Source organism: Condylura cristata, unplaced genomic scaffold, assembly GCF_000260355.1.
Source record: "Condylura cristata isolate star-nosed mole 26May11 unplaced genomic scaffold, ConCri1.0 scaffold00015, whole genome shotgun sequence".
Lineage (NCBI taxonomy): Eukaryota > Metazoa > Chordata > Mammalia > Eulipotyphla > Talpidae > Condylura > Condylura cristata.
Window position 1 is genome coordinate 26,806,595 of NW_004567116.1, and position 7,052 is coordinate 26,813,646.

Below are 7,052 nucleotides of genomic sequence, written 5' to 3' on the forward strand. Positions count from 1 at the left end.
GCTATGTTAATCCATAGATGTCTGGTATTACATTCATGCACACTCTCTCTCCTAACCTTACCTCACTTTTGTTTAGCTTCAGATTCTAGAATTTACCACCATCATATTCTCCCCTTACCCTCCCTTTTGGGTATCGATTGTGTGGTTGTCATTTTCAGGTGAAGAAAAAAATATAAGCTGATATTGAGCTTCTTTTTAAAATATTTGAGGAATTGGTTAGAATTTTCTTCATAGCTCTTATAATTTGATTTTTTTGTGAGGATTTTGTATTTGTAGCCATTACAAGCACACTCAGCTGCACTAATAGAAAAGCCTACTGTAAGCGCTTAATGCTATAGCTTTTATGTATCTTATGCAATAAGAAGTCTAGAAGTAGGCAGTCCGGACCTGATAAGGTACTCAGGAAGCCTGACTCCTTTTCACTTCCATGTGGTCTGCCTTTGTGTTCATGTTTATTGTCTTACTGTTAAGGGAACTTTAATATCTCTGGACCTTTCATCACATTCAGGGAGGATATATAGAAGAGGCAAAGGGGCATTATCCTGGCAAGTGTTTACCTTTATATTTGGAAAGGACAGCTCTCTTAACCAGAACTGTGTTACTTGGTCGTCTTTAACTGCAGTTATTTGAAATCAAGTACTTTTTACTTTTTTTGGTTTCTCTAGGATAGAAGGGAGATATGAATGACTCATGGTGTTTGCCACCATGCTAACATATCTTAGCTATTTGTGACTATTAATTGTATTGATTCCACAACAAGATTGTTAATAACTCAAACAGTTATACTTTAACTTTGTTAACTGTCAATTTTCGTTTTCAGTGTTGCATGTATGGAGATAGGAAGCTAGCATTTTGATGAAAGTGTGTTAGCAAAATTTTCTGTTTTCAGCATAATTCCTGTGGTTGAATTTCAGAAAATAATTGGAGTGATTTCAGATTTTTTAAATGCAGATTGAGAATTTCATAACTTCAGGTGGTTCCAAGGTGCTGCATCTAATTTCCCTCTTATGTCATTCTTGATAGTGTTTTCTAATGAAATATATTCAGAAAATCAACAAGGAACACCCAGTTTGCATTATTTTACTTACTGAGAGTGGAATTTTTAAAGGATTTTAGGAAAATATCAGTTATGAATAACAGCTAGCTTTTAAAATCTTCTGGTACAGTCCCATTTCATTTTACTTTCAAAATTTTTATTTTTGCTTTAAAGCATTGGTCTTGCTTCATACTTCATATTCTTTCCTTGAATGACTTTTGCTGGTGAAACACAGGGATAACATTGGAAAAAGTTAAATATTTTCCACTTTGGTGCTAGTTTTATTGTTGAATATATCCCTGCTGAAAAGATTTGGACTTTGACATTAAAATTTTAATGACTAAACTTTTACTTTGTGTATATTTTTATGTGTTCAGTGAAGGCCTTATCCATAGACTGAACATAACTAAATCACACAAGATTTCAAGTACGGTAATGAAATCACTCCTCCTTGCTGATACTAAGAATTCTACTTGCTATCTCCAGAAGTTTAAGGTGAAGGTACAAATAACTAAGAGTAATACTCCAAGTTAGACATACTCGCTTCAATGCAATTTGAATTTCATAATTTGCTTTTCTGAGAGCACATTTTAAAAGGGGAGCACAGTAATCTTAGATCTGTGAGGGAAAGAGTGTCACACAACATGGGTAAGTTAAGGAGGGAGAGAAAGGATATGTTAGGGGAGGACTAGGGATACACAAATATTTTCTGCTTCCCACTTCTCCCTAGGACCTGAACTTATTACAATATTACATACTTTCAATAGTGTTTTGATATATTTGAAACTTTCCAAGTCTATAAATTATAATAAATATTTTGAAAAGTAAAACGAGCAGTGTTAAAACTTAAAAGGGCTCACAACTTGAAGAATTTACCGAAAAAGACTACTTATATCAATTATAGTGATATTTTGAAAGAAGCATAAATAGGAAATTTGGAATTTCATGTAGAAATGAAATTGAAACTCATTCTTTTCCCAACACTTCTTTGCAGAGGGGAAAAATTACAAAAGGAACTTGAGTTAGCATTTGTTAAATGTGTCATTTCTAATTAAATTTGAGTTTGATTTTTGAAGTATCTAAATCATTAAAGACAACACAAAAGATGTTTTCTCTCTCTTATCTAAAAGATGCATTTCCTTTGTATTTAATAGGATTATAACTAAATTGTATTGTGACTGATCTAACTTTAAATCAACAGACATTTTCTACTTTATATAAAAAGCCATTGCCTTGAATAATTCTGGCATGTAATTAGAAAAAAATTTAAGAGCCACCTGTCAGCATATATTCTCTTTTTGATGAAGTGCATTTGGAAACTAACCATAAACATTAGGAAGCACCCTCTGTTCAGGATTCAGAAAATTTTATTTTTTAAAAAATGTATTTATTTATGCATACAGAACTGGGGTACAGGCCAGAGCTGCAGGGGATGAGAGGGTTCGCCAGAGACAAGTGAGGAGCAGAACAGGCAGATTCACTGAAATACACTGTTGAGGGGAGTAGCAGGGGGGTCAGGAGAGGTCTGCCACACCATGTGGGTCAGCTCCCTGGCCAGGGATCAAACTTGTGCTGCAGTGGCTACCATGGCTTCATAGTGCTGCGCACTTTAACCCTTTGTGCCGACAAGGAGAGCCTGACTTATGAAGATAACTGTCCCTCTCCCATGTGGCAGCTTTACTGGATATCAGTGGACTGTGTATATAGGACTTTTTTTCTGCACCTTTTATGCTGTTTTCCTTGATCTTTATGTCCTTTTAAAATATCCTATTTATAATAGCATCAAAAAATATTTGCTTAACCAATGAGGTGAGAAACATTGTACTAGAACAGAAAACAACAGAAAGTAAGACAGACACAAATAAATGAGATGGCATCCTAAGATTGTGAATTGAAAGAATTTGCATTGTTAAAATGGCCAAATTCAGTTGCAGTCCCTGTCAAAATCCTAACGGTATTTTTTGCAGAAATAGAAAAAAATTCCTAAAGTTTATATGGAATCACAAGAAACTTCAAGAGCCAAGACAGTTGTAAACAAAAAAAAAACAAAAAGCTGAAGGCATCACATTTCACAACTTAAAAGTATATTAGAAAGCTTTTTAAGTTTTCTTGAGTGAGAGCTGAAAAGTCTCCAAAATCTGAAAGTTCTGCAACCACTTTATTTGTCACTTAAGATAAATTAAGTGAAGATAAGCCACATTTGATATGTCACTACAGTTGGTTCTAGGACAGCAAGAGCACTTTCGCTGCAGTGAACAATATAAAGATCTTGTTACCGCTAAATTCCTTTCCTTGTGAAATGGTTGTAAATTAACTTGAAAACATTAGCTTCCTGAGTCCCACTGCGAAGGCTACAGTATTTATGGATAAAAACTACTCTGTTCACTAGGACACCTCACTAATTACACACTGCACTTGTATCAATATTGAGCTTGACCTGAAGGCTGTTCAGAAGTTGAAGCCTTACCAGACCATCTGCCAAACTGTGATGGGAAGTGCTTTTCTCTATTACTGTAATGAAATCACTAAAATCATTTCCTGTTCTCAGTCCTTGTTCAGATCTTCTATCTATTGTCAATAAGAGGATATTAAAATACTCAGCAAAGTCCACATATCCTTTTCATCCTGGTCCACAGTGTGGCACATGGCTTTGTGTTTTAGTGTTGGAAATAATAAATAATGACGTCAAGCCTATTGTAATAAAAGGCAGCTGCTTATTAAACTCTTTTCTCCAGCTGTTTTTCCTTTGACATCATGGGATCTGTTTATAATGACTTTTATGGGTTTTTCCCCTTACCGTTCAATAGGGTTATATGAGAAATCAAAATGTAATGTTTCGGGAACATGTTTTGGGGGCAGTCCTTCCTAGAACTGACACTTTCCTGTACACTCAGGCCCCTTGTGTATGCAGTCTCCAACAATGAAATGGTGGGAAGGCAGGACAAAGAGGCTTTCCTGGAGGAGTTTCTGAAATACAGACTTGCCTCAATGCAAGAGAATCTGTATACATGGCTTTATTGTAAATCACTCACTGAGCACAGGATCATGTAACTTTGTTTCAGAGGTGCCTGTTGAACCCATATCAGTTGAGGGACTGTATTTGGGACCTTTGAGGGCTGTCTTTGAGAAGATGTAAATCCAGAATGTGCTTTCTTCATAGTGCAGCTGGTGTTGGGCTTTTCATAGTTGTATCTAGGAACAGGCATTTACTTGGCCTATCAGCAAACATATCTTCTGGAGGAAACTTAAGTGCTTGAATTTCCCCACCACAGAGAAATCTGTGTCTGTCACCATTGATAGGGAGAAAAAAATCTGATGTTATGGACTCTAATACAGACCCTAGATTAAATTATCTAATTTCATTTTTGGTTTGTACAAACCACATAGGTGTTCAGTGTGTCCTAAATAACTTCAGTAGTTGTTTAAAATATTATAGTATTCAATATCTAAAGCAATTTGGTGACTTCTTGCTTCAAATGCAAGCTTTGCTTGTTGCTGACCTTAAGTGTTATCTGAATGGACTTTAAAAATTCAAATGTCATAGTAGGGTCTTGAGTGATCTGAAGATTTCAGTAGGTTTTTCTCTTTCGTTCTATTTGAACATACTTTAATATGAGTCAACTTTTCTTTAGAAATACACAGTTCTAGGAAAATACAATTCACAAAGTACTCATGCAATATCTTTTAGGAAGTTGCTGCAGGTTATACCCTGAGTGCTTTGGCCCCAAAGGCAACAAGGAGCATCATGCTGCAGAACCATTTGGAGGAACGTGCCGACTGCTCCGTAACCATGAGTTGACTTTCCTTTGATGGAGAGATTAATAGTTTCCATAATCATATCATCCTGGTGGTTCTGTGCTCAGAGTTTACTCAGACTTGAAAGAAATGGAAATTAATTGAAAAAGGGGGGAAAAAATCTTTATCTCTTGTCTCCCCTCCAAGCCTCTCATCTGGAAAAGTGATGAGAAAGAGATTGAAGGGTTTGTTGCCAGTGGGAGTTGAGGTCTTTGTTCCTTTTGCAATTCTTGATATAAAAGAGCAGGTTGGAGGATGGGGAGCAGATAGACAGGAAGAGGATGCATCTCTAATAAGCAATTCCAAACAGAAGAAACATGACCAAGGACCCGTGGAGGGTTGTCTTGTGATGCCTTGAGCACAGGTCCTGGAAATAGTGCAGAGAGCAGAAAAGCATTTTTGTGTCTGATGAGATTGTCAGTAGTAGACGAATTGGAACAATCTAGTGATTTTTTTCCTGTGTCTACTTCTGCAAAGGAACTACTCTGCATTCATTTCCACATCAGATACTTGGTTTACAAAAACCTTTTTGGTTCTGAAATTTGAGCTCATCTTGCTTAAACCCCGTGATTCTTCACCAGTTCTGTTACCTTAGAACAGTAAAGATTTCTTTAGTGCTGTTGAGCTTTGGAGGATTTCTTTTTCTTTCTTTTTCTTTTTAAAGATTGATTATTTAAGCCAGAGTTGCGGGGGTAGGGGGGTTGTGCAGTGAGAGAGGATTCACCAGAGACAGAGTGGGGAGCAGAATAGGCAGATTCCCTGGAGTACACTGCTGAGGGGAATAGTGGGTGAGAAAGGAGAGGTCTGCTGCGCGTTGAGTCAGCTCCGGGGCCTGGGATTGAACTCATGCTGCAGTGCCTGTGAATAGCTTTGTAGTGCTGTGCTTCAACCCATTGCACCACCAGAGATGGCCTGAACCTTGGAGGATCTCAGTGGACAAAAGATTTTGTCCTTCCTGGGAGACTGATGTTAATAAAACAAGGATCTCTTTGTGATATCTTCAGTCAGAGATAAACTTCTAGTATGTAGTCAGTAAATGCTTTAAAGTTTACAGAACCAGTAAGAGAGACACTGAATTGTCTGGTGTGTTGTAGTCTGTTGAAGTTGCCAGGTGTTAAGCACTAGCCTCAGTTAAAATTAAGAAGGTGACAATTCAGGGGCATCCCTACTGGCACAAGGGGTTAAAGCACAGCACTATGAAGTTGTCCGAAGCCACTGCATTGCAAGTTCAGTCCCTGGCCAGGGACTGATGGCGCAACAAACCTATCTCGACCTGCCCACTGCTCCCGTCAGCAGTGTATTTCAGTCCATTTGCCTGTTCTGTTTTCCATTCTGTCTCTGGTGAATTCTCTCATCACCCCTGCAGCAACGACCTGTACCCTAGTTCTTGTACACATAAATAATCTTAAAAAAAGGAAGTGACACTACAAGATAGTAAGAAGGTAAGAATCCAGAAAAGCTAATGAATGAGTTGTTCATTCCATCAGTTTCTGAAAGTCAAAGTTCACATCATCCCTGAAGTGATCTACTTTTGCCCCTTTAGGCTGCCTGGTACACGGAGATTTGGGGCTCTTTTCAGACTTACATAAGTATAAAAGATGTGGCTGGTTGGTGTCTTCCTGCAGTTTATATATGGGCCAAATAGTAAGTAAGCTCACACCATTGCCCATTCTTCATGACAGTTAAGATCAGGAGGTAAATACTTGCCTCTGCTCCTGTTGTGGGACTTCACACAGAAATCACCTCTCCAGTTGCTCCAACTCCAACTTAAGCTTGGCCATAGCCCACCGGCAGAAGGAAGCTCTGGGTTTTTAGCTTTCCCAAGCTGCCTGAATTTCCCAAGCAACATCAGTGCTGAGTTGAAGCTACAGGACTCACCAATAGGACTGCCATGACAGTACACCATGATGCCACGGCAGAGCCCGGGGAGACTCAAGGCTCGTAAGAGACTCAAGGGTTTATTACCAGTGGGAACTGAGATGAGTCCTATCCATTCAGAGAACACTGTGGAACCTAACTCAAGCCAAAAGAGACAATCCGGAATTTATATTAGCTAGAATGGTCTCAAGTTGTGGTGAATTACCCAACTCTCTGGAAACTGAGGTAAGAGTTGGAAAGGACATAATCCTCTTTCATCCCCTGTGAAGTCTCCCAGCTACACCTGGGTAACAGCTTAGAAGGGAGCTACTTAAGACTCTAGACCTTTGTTATTTTTTAAAAT